Below are 22,323 nucleotides of genomic sequence, written 5' to 3'. Positions count from 1 at the left end.
GGAGACACTTGGCAGTCACCTAGAATCTCCTCCTACTTCACCTGAGACATCCCGTCGTGAGGCCGGTGGATCTTACCTCCTAACTGTTTCCATCGTCATCACCAGTAGCTTAGTACAAGCCATCATCTCTCATTTGGTCCACTGCAGTTGCCTGCTAATCGGTCTCCTCAAATCCACCCTTCCTTCCAATGATCCAATCTTCACAGAGCAGCCAGAGGGGTCCTTTAAGAATACACACCTTTTTCATGCCCACCTCCTACTTGAAATCATTCAATGGCTCTTTGAGAAAGATCGACTTTGATTTCTCCAGCTTCACCATACACCACGGTCCCTCGCTCTCTGACACTGTTCCTACCAGACAGTCATTTCTCTTTGGTTCTTGCTAACAGAAACCACTCCAGGTGACATAGACTGATCTATGAGAGTCACGAAGGGCAGGTCTATTCCTCTCATCAGTGACTGGCTTCTGAGTGGATATGTGGTGCAAATCTAATCAATAAGAGTTGTTGGTGGTAGAGTCTTCTGGGAAGGGTTTCTTAGTCCTCAAAAAGAAGTATCAATTTAAGGAAGAACCACTTTCTTTCATCCATCTCTGGATGTTGGTATGGTGGATACAATGCCTGGAGTGGCTGCAGCCATCTTGTGACCATGGGGACAGGAGCCCATAAGCAGAGGATGGGAGAACTGAAAGATGGACAGAAACTGGGTCCTTGATGACATTAGAGCTGCCTCCCTTGGGATTCCTCATTATGTGTGATAATAAATCTTTTATAGTTTAACCATTTTTGAGTTGGCTTTTCTGTCACTTGTGTCAAAATCGTTCTTCCTGATAAGTGCTGCAGCCATGATGGCCTCCGGTTTCTGGAACGTACCACCCTCCTAGCACAGGGCTTCACACATGCTGTATCCTTATATGCAAAGCTCTTCTCATTTCTAGTTAACGTCCACTCCTCTGATCAAATGTTACTTCTCTGATCTAGGACGATTTCTCCATGGCACCTATCAGAGTTTAAAATTAGGGATTTCTTTATTGTCTTGATTAATATCCGGCTTCATCGCTGGACTGGCAGTTCTACGTGGGGAGAGACAAGGTCCGTCTTTGCTCAGCATCGTGTACCTTCCCACGCATCTGTCCCAGTGCTTAGATGAACCACTGATTCAGTCAAGATTCTGGTAGGGTGGTGCACCCAAAGGATTTAACTGAAATTATTTTAATGAAAGGACTATTCACAAAGTGTGGCAGGATTAAGGGTTCCAAGAGATGACAAAGGACCCAGAGATAAGCAACAGTTGGAAGCCTTCAGTACCTCTAGGCCTAAAGAGATGAGAGAAGGGTGTGGGATTTCAGAACCTGGAGAGAAAGCTGTGGCTTTAAGAAAGGGACCCCAACTGTGGCCATGAGTAAAGGATGGTAGTCGCTGCCAACCCACAGCCCATAGGAAGGCAGCCAGGAGAACCTCACTCTCCTTCCCCCTCGACTCTCCCACTGGTTCCTCCATTGGTCAAACTCAACTAGAAACCAGAGGGCAGAAAGCATGGGTGGTATAAAGGTTGGTCATCCAGGGCACGGAACAGGATGCAAAAAGAGAATGGCTCTGGAGGGGTCAGTGTAGAGTATCGAGAACAGTCACCAAATGACCCTCTAGCTACTCAGTTCAGTGCACCTTTTCCCTTTGTTATCAGTCTTACCCACCCTGCAGAATTTGACAGTGTAGACAACCTTGCCATCAAGTTTTTCAGGATCAGAAAGGGCATCACAGGGAGTCTTCTCCATGGCTTCCTCTCCTCCCTGAGGCATCTCCAATCATACCCACTTGTTTCCTTTCAGCTGGGTTCAGAAGATGGATCCCGGCTCACAAATCATTCCTCTTTTCATCCTCTCCCTCTCTGCTGATGCCCTTTTTCAAGAAGAGAAAATTCTAGGGTCTCTCATTTTCAAAACTCCTCCATTGATCACTCGCATTTTTCTTGCTGCCACCCAACTCCTCCCCTAGTCATCCAGCCTCAGGAGAGGTCTGCGTCTCCTCCACCCATTCACTCCATTGCCCCTGTAAACTAGCTTTTACCCCTTCACCCCCCAAAACAGTACTTGCTGACGTTCATAATAGCCCCCTGATTGCTAAATTCAAAGGGCTTTGCTTCTTATTTTTCTGAGATTTGGGCCATATCAGACTGTTGATTACTTTCTCCTTGAAACTCTTCACTACCTTGGTTGCCTTGGCAACCCCCTCTCCTAGTTGTTTCTCTCATCCCTCAGGTCCTTCCTTCTCTCTCTCCTTTGTCGACCGCCCACGCCTCAGTCAGCCCCTCAAATGTCACCATAATTCACAGTTGTGCCCTGGGTCCTCTCTCATTCTCTCCATGACGATATTACTCACTCCTAGAGTTCCTGTTATCCTCTGTCCCTGGGTCAGCCCCTCCAGTCAAATCTCTTCCTGGACTGGGATCCAGCTGCCTGCTGGGGCCCACCTGGCTGTGCCCCCAGCCCAGCTCTACCTGAGACTGAGCCCATTGTTGCCCCCCTCAAACTGCCCCTCATGCTGTGCTTCCCCTCCCAAGCACCTCCCCGCCATCCACTGAGGGCCCCACCCAAGACACATGGGAATCACCGTTGGTTCTTTCATCCCAACAGCCAAAAACCACCATGCATTTCTGACCTTATTTTCTAAAGGTTTTTGGGTTCCATCCATCCCTCTTGCCGTTGCTCCAGGTCAGGTCTCATCCTATCTTACCTGGACCATAACCAGAGTCTCTTAGTTGATCTCCCTACCCAGAGACCGTCACTTGCCAAATCTAGCCTTCAAACTGGCTCCCACAGTGATTTTCCCACACCACAAATCCAAACACATCGCTCGTGTAAAAATAGCACCCACTGACTGCAGGATGGTGTCCAAACTCCAGGGCATGCAAGGCCCCGAAGGGTCTGACCTCTGTCCGTTCTGCAATCCACTCTTCTCATTCCATTTTTCTTCTCTAGTTTTCCAGGAACCCCAAATGCCCTGAAGCTCACTCTTGCTACTCCTCACTTCTGGGGCTTAGCTTGTGCTGCTTCCTTTGCTTGGAGTGTCCTTCCAGTGCCTTCTACCTTGCTTATTCCTACTCATCTTTAAGAAATCAGACCAGTGGTCACCTGCTCTGGAAAGTTCTGTACATATCTATGTTTCATGATCGCACTTACCACACTGTATTATAATGGTCCACTTACAGGCTGTGTAGTAGGACACTATTCTGTATGTTTCTCCATGTGTTTCCCACCATCACCACCCCCACTTCCTTGCCTGTCACTGTTTTAATGCGTAGCAAACAGGTCCAAACTTTAGTGACCTGAAAACACAATTTATTATTTCTCATGGTTCTGGGTGTTGACAGGGCTCAGCTGGGTGGTTCTTGCTTAAAGTTACTCATGGACTTACGGTCAGAAGGCAGCTGGGGCTTGAGTCATCGAAGGCTCAACTGGGCTTACTGTGCAAGATGGCTCATTCACACAGCTGGCAGCCGGGGCTGTTGATCGGAGCACTCACATGTGGATTCACCATAGGGGTTGGACTTCCCACAACCTGGCAGCTGGGTTGCAAGAGGGAATGTCCCAAGACCAAGTGTTTCAAGAGGCCTGTGCGGAAGCTACAAGGCTCCCAATGACCTAGTTTCCCAAGTCCCAGAACATCTTTTCTGTTATTGGCCCTATGTTCTATTGGCCAAGTAAACACTAAGGGCAGCCCAGATTCACAGGGAGGGAAAGGATAAGAGACTCTACCTCTTGATGTGAGGAGTAGTATGTGCATACAGGGAGGGCAGGAATTGATGGTGGCCATCTTTGGAGACTAGCTACCATGGTCACTCTCTCCCCATTCAGTCAGAGCTTTGGGGGAGGATTTGGGTTGTTACAGCATGAAGGCAATGAGAAAGACAGTCAGTGATTTCAAATAGTCTCTTGAAACCTACAACAGAGACACGGTGTTTGGTTGTGGTCACTGATTTTTTGTAAAGACAAAAGAACCCAAGAGACTCAGAACTTGAAATTGATGCCATGAACAGTAAATAGGGAAGAATGCAGAAGCTGTCTTTCTGCCTGTAAGGGATAAAATTTGACCAGCTAGAGGGAGGAGGGGAATCACATGGAGATAGAACTAACAGTAGATGCTAGATCTCCAAAAAGAAATTTGGGGCTATCCCAGAGTAGAAGGGGATATTGCCTGGTTCCTCATGGTGTTTGCCAGGAGACCAACACCTCCTAGCAAGGGCTGGAGAGGCTGACAGCCCTGATGGGAGCAGGTGTTTGACAGATGGGCCTGGGGGTGTCCTCCACAGTCCTCTGTGTCCCTGTAGCAAGGTGATCACGATGAGGGTATAGGGTAGAGTGTGAGTGTAGCTGGTGGACTTGGAAATGCTTTGTGGTCAGGGCAAGTGTTCGGTGGGGATGTCTTGGTTCAGTGGATGGCAATTGATAGAGCCTGGGATCCAGAATCAGATGTACACCCTGGGGCCAGGACAAATTAGGAGAGCCCAGAACATGGACCACCCTCAAGGAGAAGGGAAGCAGCAGTGGAAAGTGGAGAAGCTGGAAGTGGACCAAGAATCTACTTAAGAGAGACTCAGGGAACGTCCAGATGTGACTGCGTTTACCTCAAACCGACTAAGTTTGTGCTACTGAACAGAAAAGGAGCGGGGGTAAGAGTGACCTTGAGTCACGGAGAAATAAAGAAACTGTATTTTGGCAATACAGTTGTATCTGTTTGTGGCTGTTTCTGGGCCAGCAAACTGGGGCCATCTTCAACTTTTCATCTTCTCTCATCTCTCGTGCTTGGTTGGCCCCGGGGCTCCTATTTCTACTTCTAATCGTCTCTTCAATCCACCTCCTCGCCACCGGCCGCGTTGTTTAGCTCAGCACTGCATCCCTTCTCACCTGGATAGCTGTGGCGGCCTCTTAGATATTCTCCCTGCCTCCAGGCTTGTGGGGGGCCCCTTCAAACCCTTTTCTGCAGGTAGCCAGAGGGGTGACAGGACTTATTGTTTTCTTTACCTAAACCAATGCAAACTCTCCTGGAAAATCATTTTGCTGTCCCGTTTTGAACAAAGTTCACCTTCTTATTACATTACCCACCTTATTGGCCATCGCTGATTGCCTCTTAACCAAATTCCTGCACTCTCACCTCGGGCTATTTTGGTCACGAACCTGAGGGATGGAAAACAGCGGTAGCCATGAATGCCAGCATGTGGAGAGGCAGGTCTGGGAGGGTGGGGCTGGCATACGGCGAGACATGGAGACATGGAGATGGGAGAGGAAGGGTCTGACAGTCAAGTCTCTGGCTTCAGGGGACCTGGACGCCCAACTAGCCTGCCTATGGTTTGGCTACAGAAGCCAATCAAGTTCTGTTTCTGTCTGAGCTGGTGTGAGTTTTTTTTCACTGGCAAAGAAACATGACTAAATGAAAACGTGATCACATCGGTCTCTCTGCTTAAGCACGTTCACTGGTTCCTCACTACCCTTGGGATAAAAGCCCAAATTCCTCGGCATGACACACAGGTCACTGCTCTCCCTCGTGTTGCCTCCAGGCCCCAAACCTGTGTGCCCCACACATGCTGGACTCATTTCTGTCCTTGGTGTATCCCATGGAGGTTGCTGGCCTCATGGGGACCAGGTAAGAGATGAGATCCACGCCTACTCTGCCTGCTCCCCTCGCCTCCCCCCAATCTCGCAGCTCTCAAGTCTTTTGAATCCAAGTCTTTATCTAGGATTTCACCTGGGCAGTGTCTTCTAAACTCTGGGCCCTTCCTTTTCCTATATCAAAACTTACCTCTCTCGGGCTTCCCTGGTGGCGCAGTGGTTGAGAGCCCGCCTGCCAATGCAGGGGATGTGGGATCGAGCCCTGGTCCGGGAAGACCCCACATGCTGTGGAGCACCTGGGCCCGTGCGCCACAGCTGCTGAGCCTGTGCTCTGGAGCCCCTGAGCCGCAACTACTGAGCCCATGCACCACAACTACTGAAGCCCGCGTGCCTAGAGCCCGTGCTCCGCAACAAGAGAAGCCACTGCAATGAGAGGCCCGCCCACTGCAACAAAAAGTAGCCCACGCTCACTGCAACTAGAGAAAGCCCGTGAGCAGCAACGAAGACCCAATGCAGCCAAAAATAAATTTATTAATTAAAAAAACAAAAAAAAAACGAAAAAAACTTACCTCTCTCATGTTTTATCTCCTAAGAACTTGGGTCTTTGCATTTTTTTAATTGCAAAAATAATTTGTGGACATCTTAGAAAATTGCTAAGTACCCAAAGCACCCAGAGGCAACCACTGTTCACATCTTGAAACACTTCTTATCAGAACTGTTTTAAAACGAGTCTTCTGTCTCTTTCCATGTAATACATACACATTGTTAAAAAAAAAAAAATTCCAAGAGGACAGAAGAGCAGCCTTCTCTGCCTTCTCCCCATCCCCAAACTCTCACCTCAGAGTATGTGATCTGTTCCTTGAGGTCACCTCTCAGCTCTAAGAAACAATTAGATCTCTTGCATTAGGAAGGATGCTTTCACCAGCATCTAACAAAACACCCGAGAGTGGCTTAAACAGTAAGACCATTTTATTTATTTCAAAGAAAGTCCAGAAGTCAGTGGTGCCAGGTGTCCGAACTGAGGCAGCACAGAGTTGCATCTCCTGGCCTTCCCCTCCTGGTCACAAGATGGCTGTCAGAGCTCCAAGTATCACGTTTTTACCCAACAGCACCTAGGCAGAAAGGAAGGGGCAGGACCAATAAAGCTCTCCAGATGCATCCCTTTAACCAGGGAGGAAAGTGCTTCCTTGAAGCTGCCTGACAATATTCACAAGATCCTAGTCAAAATCGGGTCATGAGAGTTTTCTGACCGGCATCTATGATACCCTATTTCTAAATAGTTCATAAGACCCACTGATGTCCCATGTGGCAGATCAGGCTTTGGGTCACTTGGAAACTACTCCCCACCATCCCTGCTTCTCCCACCACAGTTGTCAAGTACCTCTGTTGGTTTTTAAGAAACCTACTTGCCCCTTCACTCCTGACTCCACTGTGTGTCCACAGACGCTCCTGTGCCTCCCATTACCGTCCCTGTCAGTCCTCTGACCCCTTCCCTCCACTGCTATCTCCCAGCTTCTACATCTGTACTTTCACATCTGCCTATGGTTTGGCTACAGAAGGTCACTGGTCATCACATCGTGATGGGGGATAATACTGACATTCTGTTCTGTAACCATAATAAAATCCAGGTCAATACAAAAATTGAGTATCAATGAAAAGTGAAAAGGAAAAGGTAAAATTCTCATTACTTGAGACAACTATACCATGTAACTTCCTGTGGGTACCTACCTACGTATTTACAAATTTTTAGAAAGTCTAGAAAAGTGTACATTGGGCCCATTACAGGAGCAACCTCTGGGTAAGAAGGAAATGGGATGGCAGTGGTGCCCAAAAGGGACTTTAGGTTCATCTGCAATGTTCTATTTCTCAAAAAGGAGAATACATTCATGTTGCGCTTATGTCATTGAACTTTCATGTGAAAAGTTCCCTTTCATTTTCAGCCGATTATGGCAGCTCTGTGTTTGGCAGTGCTTGCACGTCTGTGTCCAGGAAGGAAGAACGTTTACTTTGTGTGTGTCTATGAATGAAGTACAGTGATTAGTGGATTAAAAAAAAAATGTAGCAAGCAAAAGAAAAACAAAACAGGGGGTGCAGAGAGAACTCATTCACAACAACAATAAAAACTATAGGAATAAACCCATCGGGAAATTGGTAGGTTCGTTATGGAGAAAACCATAAAATAGGACTAAAGGCTGCCCTTTAGATGATCAGAATGAGTGCAGGGCTATACTGTGTTCATGGACTGAAAGACTCAGGATTGTACTGATGTTGATTTTCCCCAAATTAATCTTTAAATTCACAGAACCTGACAAGCAGGTTTTAAAATTCATGTGGAGGAGTTAACGTGCAGTAATAGTTAGCTGAGTTAATTGAACAGGAAGCACAATGAAATGGAACATTTTACTTAACAGATATCAAAAGGTGGTCTCAAGCTAGAGTGGATAAAACAGTCTGATGCAGACAGAAATATATAGACTGGTGAAAAAGAACCAGCGCCTCAGACCTACCTAGACATGGCAATTCAGTATATGAGGGAGTTTCACTTCAGATCAGTGGAGAGAGAAGGAACTAGACAGTCCGTCATGTTGCAATAATCAGCTGTATGTTTGCAGAAAGATTAGATCATATCTCATTTCAATCATAAACATACATTCCAGCTGCATTAAAGACCCAAATAGGGCTTCCCTGGTGGCGCAGTGGTTGAGAGTCCGCCTGCCGATGCAGGGGACACGGGTTCATGCCCCGGCCCAGGAAGATCCCACATGCCACGGAGCGCCTGGGCCCGTGAGCCATGGCCGCTGAGCCTGCGTGTCCGGAGCCTGTGCTCCGCAACGGGAGAGGCCACAACAGTGAGGGGCCCGCATACCCCCCAACAAAAAAAAAGACCCAAATAAAAACAAAATTACTAGAAAGGAATACAGAGTATACTTAAATCTTAGGAGTAAGAAAGGCCTAAACATGATATATAAATACAAGGAATAAAGGAAAAGATGGATAAATTTGATTATGTCAAAATTGATAACTTCTGTCTAACAAAAGCCCCTACAAAATTTGAAGGCAACAGACAAGCTGGAAGAAAACATGTGCCATATATATATATACATACACACACACACACACACACACACACACACACACACACACACACACACACAAAAGATTAATATCCAGATTACACTAGGAAACTCAAAAATCAATAAGATAAAGACAAACAACCTAATTTTTTAAATGAGCAAAAATAAACAGATCATTCAGAAAAGAGAAAATACAAATGCCTAAAACACATATGAAAATCTCACTAGCAAACAGGTATGTATAAACTTTAAAAAATTATTCAATTTTTCACCCAGCAAATTGGCAAACATTTAAAACAATCACTTATGGTGTGAGGAGTCCTCCCATATCCTCTGGCTAGAAGTTTAAATGGTACAGAAATTATGGAGGACACTTTGGTAACATCTAAAACTAAAAATGTGGAAACCCTGAGAACACAAATTCCACTTCTCAATCACCATCCTAGAGAAACATTACAGAAGAGGCACGTGTAAGGCTATTTTCTGTGGCGCTGCTTATGATGGAGGAAAGAAAAGGATGCAACTAAATGTCCATGGATCTTAGGAAGGAAAAATGTAGCACATTCATGGGAATGAATATAACACAGCTACTAAAAGGAACTGGCAAGAGCTATTTGTATCAATATATCTTAGAAATATAAGATGGAGTGAAAAAACACAGCTTACAGTAAAATCTCTATAGAGTGGGATGATTCATTCAAAATACCTCCATTGATACTTACATTTCTATGGAAGGAGACACATAAAACTGCCGGTGAGGGAGGGAAACTAGGATTTCAGAGGGTGGCCAAAGGAAACTTTAGTTACATTCATATTGTCCGACTTTCAAAAGGAAAATGTATTCATGCTTTACTTCGTTAATTAAAGTATAATCTGAAAATACTCTGATTTGTTTCCAGCCAATTACGCCGGCTCTCTGTGTTTGGTGGTGCTTGCATATTTGTGCCCCCGGAGGAAGAATGTTCACTTTGCGTGTGTGTCTGCAAGTCAAGCCCACTGATCGGTAAACAGGTTGAAATGAAATATGGAAAAACAAGGGCCAAACAAATAAAGGGAGAGGAGACCCTATTCACAGTTGACAACAAAACCTGTAATAAACCTAGAAATAAATTTATCAAGAAATATGCAAGACTTTAGAGAAAACCATAAAACTTCCCTGAAAGACATGAGAGTGACCGGAACTGAGAGATAATAGCAACGAGCACTGGCAGAAGACTCAAATATGATAAAGGTGCCAATTTTCTTCAAACTTACCTAAAACTCAATGTGATCCCAATTAAAATCCCAGCAGAATTTTTCCTGAGACTCGACAGGCTATTTTAAAATTCATGTGGTGGGACAAATATGCAAGGATGATCAAGGCAATTTTACAAAAACAACAGAGAGGGTGGGATTTGTCCTGCCAGTTAGCAAAGCATATTAGCAAGCTCAGGAGTAGACAAATAGATCAGTGGACCAGAAAGAGCTCTGACACAGACCCGCATTGGAATTCAGTGTCAGGCAGAGGAGGCAGTTCTAAATCAGCGGAGAAATGATATATTATTCCATAAATGGTGTTGGGACAATTACCTATCCATTTGGGGGGAATGGGGAGGAATTAAAGTTAGATCCTAAGATTTGTACATATGGAATTTATTTTTTGTATATAGTATAAAGGCTTAAATATGTATGTATACAGAAACTATAAATTTTAGAGAAGGAAATACAGTAAATACTTATGACCTTGATACAGGGAATACTTTCTTAAATAAGACTGTAAAAATGGCCTAAAAGTAAGATTGACAAATTTGATCGTATCAAAGTTAAAATTTCTCTAAGACAAAAAGATACTACACAATTAAATGACACAAATCACAATGTAGAAAACATCTGCAATATACATGACAAAGTATTAATATTCAAATAAAAAACTCTTAAAAATCAATAGCAAAAAGACAAAAAAAACCTTAAAAAAAAAAAAGAAACAGGCAAAGGATATGCACAAGCAATCCAGAGGAGGAAATGAAAATGGATAGTAAACACATGAAGACTTCAGTCTTGCAGGTAATTCAGAAAAATGCCAACTAAAGCAAGATACTATTTCTCACTCATCAGACTGGTTAAAAATGGAAAACTTGGACGTGGTCTGGGGAAATGGACACACACACGCTGCTAGCAGGAGATTACATTAGAAGGCAATTTGGAGAACACTTCAGAAATTTCTATTAGAATTTAAGATATGAATACCTTATGACCCATCAGTTCCATTTCTAAGTATCTATCCCAGAGAAATACTTGTACATGTGCAAAATGAACAATTATAAGATGCTCTTACAGGTTTGTCTTAATGGAACGACACTGGAAACATTTTAATAGTCAATCAATAGGAAACAAGAAAATCAAACATGGTGTAATCCTAAGGCCGCCAGTCGCCAGCTGCAAGGAACACTGCGGCAGAGCACGTCGGCTACACCAGGAGTCCCACAGGGCGCACTAAGCTGAGAGCAACACCTCCAGCTTGTACACATCACGTCTGTGCAAACACACGAAAAGAGAACAGAAGATGTGTTTCAATGGGCATCGGAAAACATTTTGGATGAACAGCAAAAGCCTAAGAGAGCTACCTCGGGAGGGGGAGAGGGATCTAGGGGCGGGGGGCTGTTCAGTAGAGACTTCTTTATCTGTAATACTATAATTTTATTTAAAGGAAAATGTATTCATGTATTACTTATATAATTAAATTTTAATTCAAAAATTCTAATTCATTTCCAGCCAATTAGTTCTACTTTATATGTGTGCTGTGCTCTCATTTGTGTGCCCCGGGACAAAGCACATTTACTCCGAGTGTGTGTCTGCGAATGAAGCATCGTGATTAGTAAATTGATTAAAATTTGGAAAGCAAAAAGCAAAACCTTTTACACTCACAAAAGGAGCAACACTGATAAGGTACTCAGGAATAAACCTAATAAGAAATGTGAAAAACCTTTATGACAAAAGCAACCAACCTTTATTAAAAGACATTAAAAATCAAACCAAACAAATAAGACTTTGATTAAATGGAGACAGATACCATGTTCACGGATGGGAAGAACTGATATCCTAAAGATGTTATTTCTCCCTTCAATGAAATCCCACACAAAATTCCCACAGGATTTTTTTCATGGAACTTTGACAAGCTGATTCGAAAGTGTATATGAAAAAGTAAATGTGCAATACGACCAAGATAATTTTAAAAAAGAATAAAGGGCAAGGAAGGGAGGGGCGCTCAACTTACTGGGTAGTAAGATAAAGCTTTTGCTCATTAAAATCTGGTATTGGCCCAGAAGGAGACAAACAGCTCAACAGACCTGAACAGAGTGTAGACGTAGGGAACTGGGAGAAAAGATAGTGTTGGGACAATAAATGGTGCTTAGCCAACTGGTTATCCATTTGGAAAAAGATCAAATTAGATCTCTGTGTCACACCATACACGGAAATCCGTTTCAGATGGGTTAAAGAAAAACATTAAAAAAAAAATACAGAGGGCTTCAATGTAAATATCATTCACGTGGGGGGGAGGTTTCTTAGACAAGAGTGCTACCTGCCCTAGTGCTAGCGCTGCAGATGTTATCACCGCAGTTTGATACGATGCTTTAATATCCTGTTTCCAGTCGGACCGTACCTCCAACCTTCCGCACGTGCCTGCGGAGCGTCTCCACCTGGACCTCACAGACCCCTCTTCTTCTTCCTCTCAGCTCAACCTGGTCCTGGGAAGAAGGACTGTGATCCTGGATGGACTGAGGTTGAATCCAGCTCCTGCTACTTGTGCTCTATGTCAGAAAGGCACTTGCTTCTCCAGTTTCTGTTCCCTCCTCTGTGATGTAGGGTGATGCTCTGTTGCTTGTGGGGGAAGGTGAAGTTCACATGAGATGATGAATGTGAACATGCATAAATGGCACAGAGCTTATAAGGACGAGGAGAGCCGACTTCTTTACTTTTTCTCCACCTACCCACCCGTGCAAACCCCTGCCACCATGACTTAATACCCCAATTCTCTCCTGCATCATAATTCCGGAGAATCGTCACAGATTCTTTCTGGTCAAAAAGTGTGAATGTTGACTTCAGATTTTTCATTCCAAGGCAGATAATATTGATTCAGCACCCAAAGAGCTTACTGCCTGTTGCTAGGTGCTGAGAAACACGAAAAATAAGAAGACAGGATCCCAGCCATGAGACAGGATAAAAATGGTGCTAATTAGAGCTGTAGTTGGTACATAGGTCAGATAAAAGCTCCCAAAAGAACATGGAGATCAAGTTACCCTCTAAAAGGTAAATAATTAAATTTTGCCCCATTCAGTCAAATACGCATTATTGCCCCAAACTAATTTATCCATCACCACACTTGAACCCAACCCCCGTGGGAACTCATTTCACTAATTGTCTCCATCCTTAATCACTCCATTACTCAGGCTCCGTTCCCTCAGAATATTCATATGCCAGCACTGCTCTTTCCTTGAAGACTAAAATTTAATTTAAAGGGCCTAGACTTTGCTGCCTCTCTCCTTCCTCTCCTTAATCACCCCCCCACCCCGCAAAAGCTGCCTCCATTAAGGTCCCCAGAGGTCTCCCATGGGTCCTGGGGGTGGCAATCAGCAGGGACCCCAGGCTGCCCAATTCCAGGGGCACTATGGTGATTCTGCAGTTGCACATCGGAGGGGCTTGTGGATGTGCCCTTGACCCCTGACCTTTCTCCACATACCCACTGATGACCACTCCATCTTTCTGGGGAAAGACCTCTCTGGCCCTTTCTTTTCTGTACCTTAGGGGGGTCGTTCTTTCCTTTTACAGGCCCCAGTCGTTGGTGCCTGGCCTCTTCTTCCTCAGCCTCCCTCATCCCCTCAGAATGCTCCAGAAACCTGATACCACTTCAATTTACATTTCCACTCAGGACCCCTCAGGAGTTCTGAACCGGTCTCACTCTGTGTTCCAGGTCCATGCATTCAGCCACCTCCTCCCCACGTCCCAGCTTGGGTGCCTCAGCTGTCTACCACCAGACTTGGGGTCTGCCTCACAGGCCTAGTTTCTTTGTAGAAAAGGACTGCCACGCCACCAGTAAGGCAAGCCAGAAACTCAGGGGACTTCTGGAATACCTCCTCCTCTCCCTCCCCCTCTTCAATCCATCCAGCACCAAGACTGACCAGAATGTGTTGTGTCCAGACAGAAGCTTCCTACCTGGTCTCCCTAAGTGATTCCTCTAATGACTTCTCCATGGACCAGCCAGAGTCTCAGATCACAGGAGATACTAGGGCAGGCCTCAGGCACGTGTCCCTCACTCTCATGATGGACACAGGAGCTCAGCCCCGGCCTCTAAAGCTCTGCCCAGCCAGCACTGCCTGCCTCTCTGGTCTCACAGCACCTTGCTTTGCACACACTGTTCCCTCTGCCCCGAATGCTCTTCTCCAATTTGTTCTGTCCAGTTAACTCTGTCTCCTTAACTTGGTTCAAGTGTCACCTCCTCAGGGAAGCCTCCTGGAGTTGGCCTAGGGCAGGTCCCCTTGTTGTGCACCCTCCAGCACTTGGCACCTTTCTTTTGGAGTGCCTGTCAAAAGTTATACATTTATGTGTGTGATTATCTGATTCACGTCTTTCTCCCCTACTACCATACAAGCTCCATGAGAACAGGAAATCTGCCTATTTTAACTCATTCACCACAGAATCCACAGTGCTAGGCACAATGCCAGGCACAAAATAGGTGGTAAACTAGAATATGTAGAATGAATAAACTTTTGTCGTCACTAAACAACACGTCACATTTGAGCGTTGACATCTGCCTATGAACTTGCTCCTGCCTTTCCTACGCTCAACTTTCCCACCCCTGTCCTTCACATCTCCAAGTCTTCTTTCCAGATTCCTCAAAGGACCCTTGGCGACAGATTCACCTCTCCCTCACATCTCAACATTATTTAAGCTTATGCCCCATCACTCCTCCAAAATGCTCTTATTAAGGTCATCAAAAGCTTACTCATCATCAAATCTAAAGAAAAAAATCCTGTCTTTATCTTACTGGAATTCTCTGCTGCATTTGACAATGTTGATTACTTTCTCCTTGAAACTCTTCACTACGTTGGTTTCCATGGCAACCCACTCTTCTGGTTGGTTGCCGCGCGTCTCAGGCCTTTCCTTTTCTTTCTCCTTTGTCGCCTACCCACACCTTGATTGGTTCTTCAAATGTCACTGTAACTCATGATTCTGCCCTGGGCCCTGCCCCATTCTCTGGTGATCTCACTCATTCTCCGGGTTCCCATTACTCGAGCGGTCATGGCCCTGGGCCAGTACTTCCAGTAGAATCTCTTCCTGAGCCCCAGACCCTTGATCCAAGTGCCTGCTGGGCTCCACTTGGCTATGACCCTGACCCCTTGGCTGTATCTGAGACCACTGTCTTGCCCCTCACATTGGCTCCCCATGCTGTGGTCCCCTTCCCAGAGGTCTCTCCACCGTCAAGACCCCAGAGACACATGGGAGTCTTTGTCTTCACCCTCTCTCTCCCCCTAATAGCTAATGATCCATCATTTCTGGTTCTTATCTCCAAGTTTTGGATCTATTTCCATATCCACTGGTCTAGTTCAGGCCTCTCCCTCTCTTATCTGGACCCTGGCCTCCTAACAGGTCTCCCTGCCTCTGCCTGGTTACTTCCTATAATGGATGTCTGGGGGGGGCGGTGGCGTTGGGCTTTCTAGCATCCCTTATTCCACCCTAACAACGCTTGTTTAGGGAGATTTCCTGTTCCCTATTTTACGTGGCTGTGGTGGGACATGGGATGCTCTCTCACACAGAAGCCACAGAGGCCTCTCCTTCAGGTCTTGCCTCTCACCACCCGAGTCCTGTCAGAGGATGGAATGAGGCCCGAGCTCCGCCAGTTAGACCAAGGCTCCCTCTTGACTTTGGAAGAAATAGAATTCCTCAATGTCTAGGAGATACCACCAGGTAGTGCTGGTGAAGACCCTGAATGAAGCATTCAAGATTGTGCCCTATCCCCACCGACTTCAATGCCCATCATTCCTTCCCTCTATCCTGCCTCTCTGGGCCTCAGCTTCCTAACCTGTGAAATGGGACTAACGGTAGCTGTCTGCCTCACTAGGGGAAGGAAAGTGGGTTTGCCATGACCAGATGAGACAATGGTCACAACCTCACCATAAAAACTATAAAGAGCTGTGCCCGCACCAGAGCGCAGAGTGCATTTCCTGAGACCCAGACAGCCTCACATACAGACAGCTTGACTCTTATTTCCCTGTCTGTTAATTCCTTGGTATTTGTCACAAAATCTTTGTGGTTAAAAAATTCTGAACCTCCATTTCAGACATTTGATTTCAAGCAGAAAACAATTATTCTGTCTCTACCTAGCTCGCTGCCTGTTGCTAGGTACCGAAAGGTACAAAAATGAATAAGACACAGCCCCAGACATCAGGCAGGATGAAACTACTGCTAATTAGAGCTGTAGTCAGTACTGGGAGGGCATAAAAACAACCTCCAGAAAAACACAGAGATCAGATTACTTGGTAAAATGTACATGATTTAATTTTTCCCCTTTCCACGAACACAACTAATCCCTTCACCTATACACTTAATCCCACTGCTCCCGGGGCCCCGTTCATTACCTGTCCCTGCTCTTCTGTCCTCGCATAGCCCTCCTCCCTCCAAATGTCAGTGTGTAAGAAACAGCACCTTCTAGAAACTTCTGTCCTCTCAGGTCTCCCTTTTCCCTCCTGCTTTCTCAGCCAGTCTCCAGATCACCCCCACCCAGTTGGGCTTCTCCCCCTCCCCCAGAGTTGCTATGGCAGGGGTCCCCAAAGACCAGGTCCACGGGATGCTCTCACCTCCCCTGACTTCTGTGCATCTGGCACATAAATGGCCACCCTGACCTCTGGAAACGCTCTCCTCCCTGGGCTTCTAGGGCCCCCACTTTTTCGGTCCTCTCCTCCGGCCACTGCTTCTCAGTCTCCGCAGCAGCATCCTCTTCCTGCATCCATCCCTGAAGTGTCAGTCACAGCTGAGTCTGGCCCTCCTCCATGAACTCGGCACCTTCTCCTAGTTCTCCATCTACCCCCTAGGGAGATGTCCACACTTCCTCTGTGAGCTCCAAACTGGCATGTAGACTTTCTTACTTGACAACAGCTCTAGTCAAGGTCACCAATAGCCATTATTCCTCCTTACCACCCATGCCCTTTGATCTTGCCTCTGATTTATACAGACAAGAGGACTTTAGGTGACAGCCCTTTCAACCTCTTTTCCATCATGTCTATCCTTGTTTCCTCTCAGCCCAGCCCAGAATTTCATCCTGACTCAAATCATAGCCCTAGCAGCTTCTCCCCCATATTCCGAACTCCCCAGGACAGGTGCCATGCTGCCTGCTTTGCCTCCCCCTTTCACTTTCCTCTGCCCACCTTGTGGGGGCTTCTGACCCACCTCTCACAGGAACTGCCCCTGTGAGGATCTAGGGGCCCCTAATTGCTCCAGCCAGGCCCTCAGTCCTTACTTAACTGGCTTTTCTCTTTTGTCGGCTGATTATTCTCTCTTGGAAACGCTCCACATCCCTGTGTTTCCATGCCAACACAGGCTCCAGGTGCTTTTTCCATATCTTTCTGCTTTCTCTTTTGCCTTTGTGAGCTTTTCTTTCTCTCTGCCCACCCTTAAATGGGGGAGAGGTTCTCTGTCTTAGACCCCCTTTCTCTTCTCAGCTGCCATTCTCCTAGGGCAGCTCACAAAAGTCCATGGCTACAACTGCCATCAGTCACAACCCAAATCTTTCATTCAAATCTCTGCTGGGATCCAAGCTCTCTCCTAGCTCCTCACAGGCCGTCTCCACCTGGATGCCCACCTTTCATTCAACTTGTCCAAAATGGAGCTCAACGATCCTCTTCTAGCCCCCCCAAGCCTGCTCTTTCTCCTGGGTATTCTCCTATCCGCCCAAGACACAAACAGGGGAGGCATCCTTGACTCTCTTTCTTTGACCCCAGCAACAGTCAGTCAGCAGCTTCTCCTAACTTTACCTTCTCTTCATCCTCTTGGCCCCCACCCTAATTCAGGCCTTGCCCTCTCTACCTGGACCAAAGCAATCATCTCCTCACTGGTTCTCACACCTCCAAATGTCTCCAAGTAACCAGAGTCATCATCTTAAAACAGAAATCTTACCATGGCACGTGCCCACTCAAAATGCTTCAGTGACTCCCTGTTGTCAAGAGGAAAAAGACCAAACTCTTCAATTAGACAGTCACTAGGTGATCCGGTCCCGCCTTCTCCATCCCCTGCCTCTTATTTCACACTTTGGCAACCCTGTCTATGAGTTCATCCATGATGCCTCTCACTTCTGTCTCTGTCCTCTACCTGAATAACTCCTACTCATCCAGGCACCTCTTCTAGGAACCTCCCTGGATACTCCCATAAAGCTTCACACTTGTACCACCCACCCCAGCTGCTCCATGCTTTGCATGTGTCCCAAGCACAGCTCTGGCCTTCTTACTACATATCATTTTAGAATCTGTGTTTTTCTACCTCTTTGACTGTGTGCCCAAGAGCAGACAATATATCTTATCTTCACATTTTAACACCCAGCACCATGCCTGACACAAAGTAGACACTCAATAAATGTTGTATAAATATATAGGCCATTTGCCCTTTCTTGAAACTTTCATCTCTCTCCTCTCTTTGACTATCATATTACTTTCCAAAAACTTACACCAATTCACACTCCCCTTCGCACTTAGTGCCTCTTCCACTGTATCCTCATCAGCATTGAGTATTCTTTTTTTTTTTTTTGCGGTACGCGGGCCTCTCACTGCTGTGGCCCCTCCCATTGCAGAGCACAGGCTCCGGACGCGCAGGCTCAGCGGCCATGGCTCACGGGCCCAGCCGCTCCGCGGCATGTGGGATCTTCCCAGACCGGGGCACGAACCCGTGTCCCCTGCATCGGCAGGTGGACTCTCAACCACTGCGCCACCAGGGAAGCCCAGCATTGAGTATTCTTAAACATTTTTCCCCTAATTTGTTGGTGAAAACTAGTGCTTCTTTTTTGTTTTTTATCTTTGATCTTCTGTTATTAGTGAAATTGAATATTTTTTCAAAAAATTTTGTCAGTTCTATTTCCTCTTCTGTGAGCTGTTTACATGAATTACATACCTATCTGTTGCATTTTCACTGTTAAGCTTTTGCGTGTGATCTTTTACACAGTATGGATCTGCAAACAGTTTACCCACTCTGCCTTTTGGTTCTGCTTGTGATATTGTTTGACTTTGGAAATACTTAGTTTTGATGTATTCAAATTGGTCGGTCTTTGCCTTCTTGCATTTTGTTGCTTTTTAGCTTAGAGGGGCTCCCCCTTTCAGACACTTTAAATATCCAATTCCTTTTCTCTCTTTTTTTTTTTTCTCTCTGGTTTTTAATGGGTTTATGTCTCCTTTCTGATCAAAAGTTTTTGAATTTGGGGGTGTGCTCTGAGGTGAGGTTGAAAATGGATTATTATTTTTCTTTCAATAGTCAGAGTTCCAACTTTGGACAAGTCTTCCCCTTGTGGCTCTGACACTGAGCTAAGTTATTCCTGGCTGGTTACGGCATCAGGACCACAACATCCTCAGAGAATATGCCACCTGGACAGGGAACCAAAAGGCTATAGGAAGGTATGATTCTAGACACAATAACGATGAATTGCAGGGAAGCATTTAAGGGTGGCAGCAGGAAGTCTTTCTGCAAGCCCTGCCAGGACAGTGTGCGGAAAGACGGTTCACCCACTTTGCCAATATGAGTGGCTGAATCTAGCTGGCACCCAGCAAACAGTCCTGGAAGCTTCTGACTCTGCAAGGATATGTTACTTGGGGACCACAAGGGAGGGACAGCCCAACCCCTCCCCTCACCTGTATCAACCTACCTGCATAGACTCTGCCAGGACATTTCACCATCAGCAAAAAAATCTCTCAGCCAGTTCCTGCCACGTTCAGCTTCCAGGGGGCTGCAGCCATCGGTTCCGCCATGCTCCAAGATGTGGACTGACCCAGATCCTGGGGTCACCATGCCCCTTGTCCAATTACTGTTCTGGGTACCAGGGCATCTGAGGGTGATGCTAGAGCTAGAAAGGAACTCAAGGATTATCTAGTCCAACTGCTTCATTTTACACATGGGGAAACTGAGGCCCAGGGAGGGGAGGTGATTCACAGCCACCTGTTGCCACAGGAAGGATACCAGGCTATAGAGCCTTTTACAAGGTTCTTCTTACGTATCTTTTGTGACATATTAGTGTCTGTGTGTAAAATATGACCCTAGAGGCTAGAAATACTGCCACTTCAGAGTTGCCAAGAGGAGCCTTGGGAGGCGCATTGAATTCCCGCACTTCTAGGAGCGTAAGGGAGTGTAAGGGCCCTTACTCTCTAGGAGAGTAAGGGCCACTCAGCTCCTTAGGGGGTCTGGAGATTGACTGAGCCTTCCAGCCATCCGCGGCCCTGGCCAGCCAACCAGCAGGTTCTATCCAGGCCTGGTCAGACAGGTGCTGTGCCTGGTCAAGGGACAAAGATCAAGCCCCCACCCTCAAGGGTGGTTCAGGGCTTTGACAGCCAAGCTGAGTCAGGACCACAAGCAACAGGGAACCAAGGAAGGGTTATGTTTGTCTTCCTCCCTCAGAGACCCTCCCAAGTCTGCTTTGACTCTAAGATTCTTGACACTTCTGCACCCCAGAGATGTAAAGTTTATTCTTTAATGCAAAAAACCCTTTGATTAAATGCTTGCTTGTCTTAACATACTTTCTTTCAACCAATACCTTTAAGACTGAAGTAACAAGGATAAAGTTCACTGATATTTCACAGAAGATGGCTTTCGAAAGGTGAAAGACTTCCTGGGCCAACCCCTCCTAGGTGAACAGATGGGCGTTGGGGGGCGGTGCCTGGAGAAGAATGAGCAGAGGAGAGCAAGGTCACGTGGCAAGGGGGTGGGGATCAGGCCCAGGGCTCAGCTCCCCGCCCTGCCCTAGAGGGCGGCCACTAGCAGTGTGGGGCGGGGATCGGCAGAGTTTAGCTTCAGAAGAAGCAGTGAGGCGTCCCCCTGTAGACTCTCCACAGGTTGTCCAGGAAAAGAGGTGAGAGGCCAGAACCGCTCAAAGGGTTAGTCTGTGGAGAAGGTTCGTGCTTACCCCGTATCTGACAGGGCACTCTCAAACATCCCCGCACCAGTTCCTCATGAGGAGGAGGCCGAATGGGCAGTGATTTCTTTCCAAGAGGGAAAAATCCATGGACGGTCCTAGGCGAGCTGGTGGCCAAGCAGGGATGCAAAGCCAGGGTTCTGGCCTCTCAGGAAAGAGCACCGTCTAGGTGTTCCTCTCCCTTTTAGGATCTTGTCATTTCGGGGCTTGTAAAAAATAATTAAGGGAATTCATGTTGAGGTGCTGACATCCGGCCTCGCAAATGAGGTCTCTCCCTAACTCCACACAGCCCCAATGACACAGCACAGTGATCATGCGCCTGCAGGACTGCCTCGATGCCCTCCCCGCTGCTGCCGCAGGAGCTCCTCACGGAGGGCATGGTCTTATCAGGTTCTGGGCTGGGCGCAGGGCCTGGCAATGCTCCCTGCAGGAATGAATGAGCGGGAGAGCTGGACGATCATACCACATCCCTATGAAGCCTGAGCCCAGTAAGGGTCGGTGGAGGGTGGTAGGGCACAGAAGAGAGGCAGTAACATTTGTGAAGACTTGGCCTTGAGCCAGGCTACAGGGGGTGTTACCATCTCTATTTTGCCAGTGAGGAAACTGAGGCTCAGGGACGTGTGGTCAAAGAGGTGGGGGCATAGGGCCCGGGCTCCCTGAAACCTTGTCGCTCAAGGTTTGTCGGTCCTAAAGTGTTCCCCAAGTCCCGGCCCACTGAGCCGGAGAGGGAGACCCAGGGCTTCTGTCTGAAGCCTCCAGCTGCTGCTCGGCCAGCTCCTCCCCTTCATCTTGAGCCCGCTCTAATCAAAGTTTTTCTCGCGATATGGAATTCTCTCCCTGAAGCCTGGCAGACCAAACTCTGCCCCTCTTCTGGCTTTTAGTCAGGATCACCTTCCCTGGCTTGCTGAGAACAGCACTGCTTAGTTCCTCCCTCTTTTCAGAGCAGTGACCCTTTCTCCCTTTAGGGGGCTGGGGGATGAGGGGTGAGCTTTGCAATAGACGCCAGGAGACTGGGTTCTGGCTCCCGCAGCCAACTGAACACAAGGGATGCCCCCTCCCTGACCTCACTTCCTGCAGCTATTCAATGGGAGTCTCTCATCTTTCTCTGTCCTCCCTCCCCAGCCTGCTCTTTCTCCTGCCTTCCCCTCCTCACCCACCATGGCTCCTTGGATCTACTCCTCCCCATTCCCAATGATCTAGACAGGGCAGTGACCTTCTTGACAGTCCTGCTGCTGTTACTGCTCAAATGCTATCCTGTTCCCTACTGAAAAAAATCCCACCTTAAATTAAATGCTGTTCTGATTGGGTCACCCCCTACTCCCATCAGATCCTTGTCTGTGATGGTTCCAGTCAGTTGGAAACTGAAGACTTCTCACTCAGGACTGGGTTTGGGGGACCGCCACCAACACGTCAACCTTCAACCCCCCTTACTATCTCCCAATACAGCCCTCCAGGGCAGCCAGATACTGGTGGTCCTTCATTTTGCTTTCAGCCCAGTCTCTTCAGCT

The sequence above is a fragment of the Delphinus delphis genome, chromosome 15 (genome assembly GCF_949987515.2).
Source record: "Delphinus delphis chromosome 15, mDelDel1.2, whole genome shotgun sequence".
NCBI classification, from domain to species: domain Eukaryota; kingdom Metazoa; phylum Chordata; class Mammalia; order Artiodactyla; family Delphinidae; genus Delphinus; species Delphinus delphis.
The sequence above is the reverse complement of the archived record's forward strand: the minus strand, read 5'-3'. Positions refer to the sequence as shown.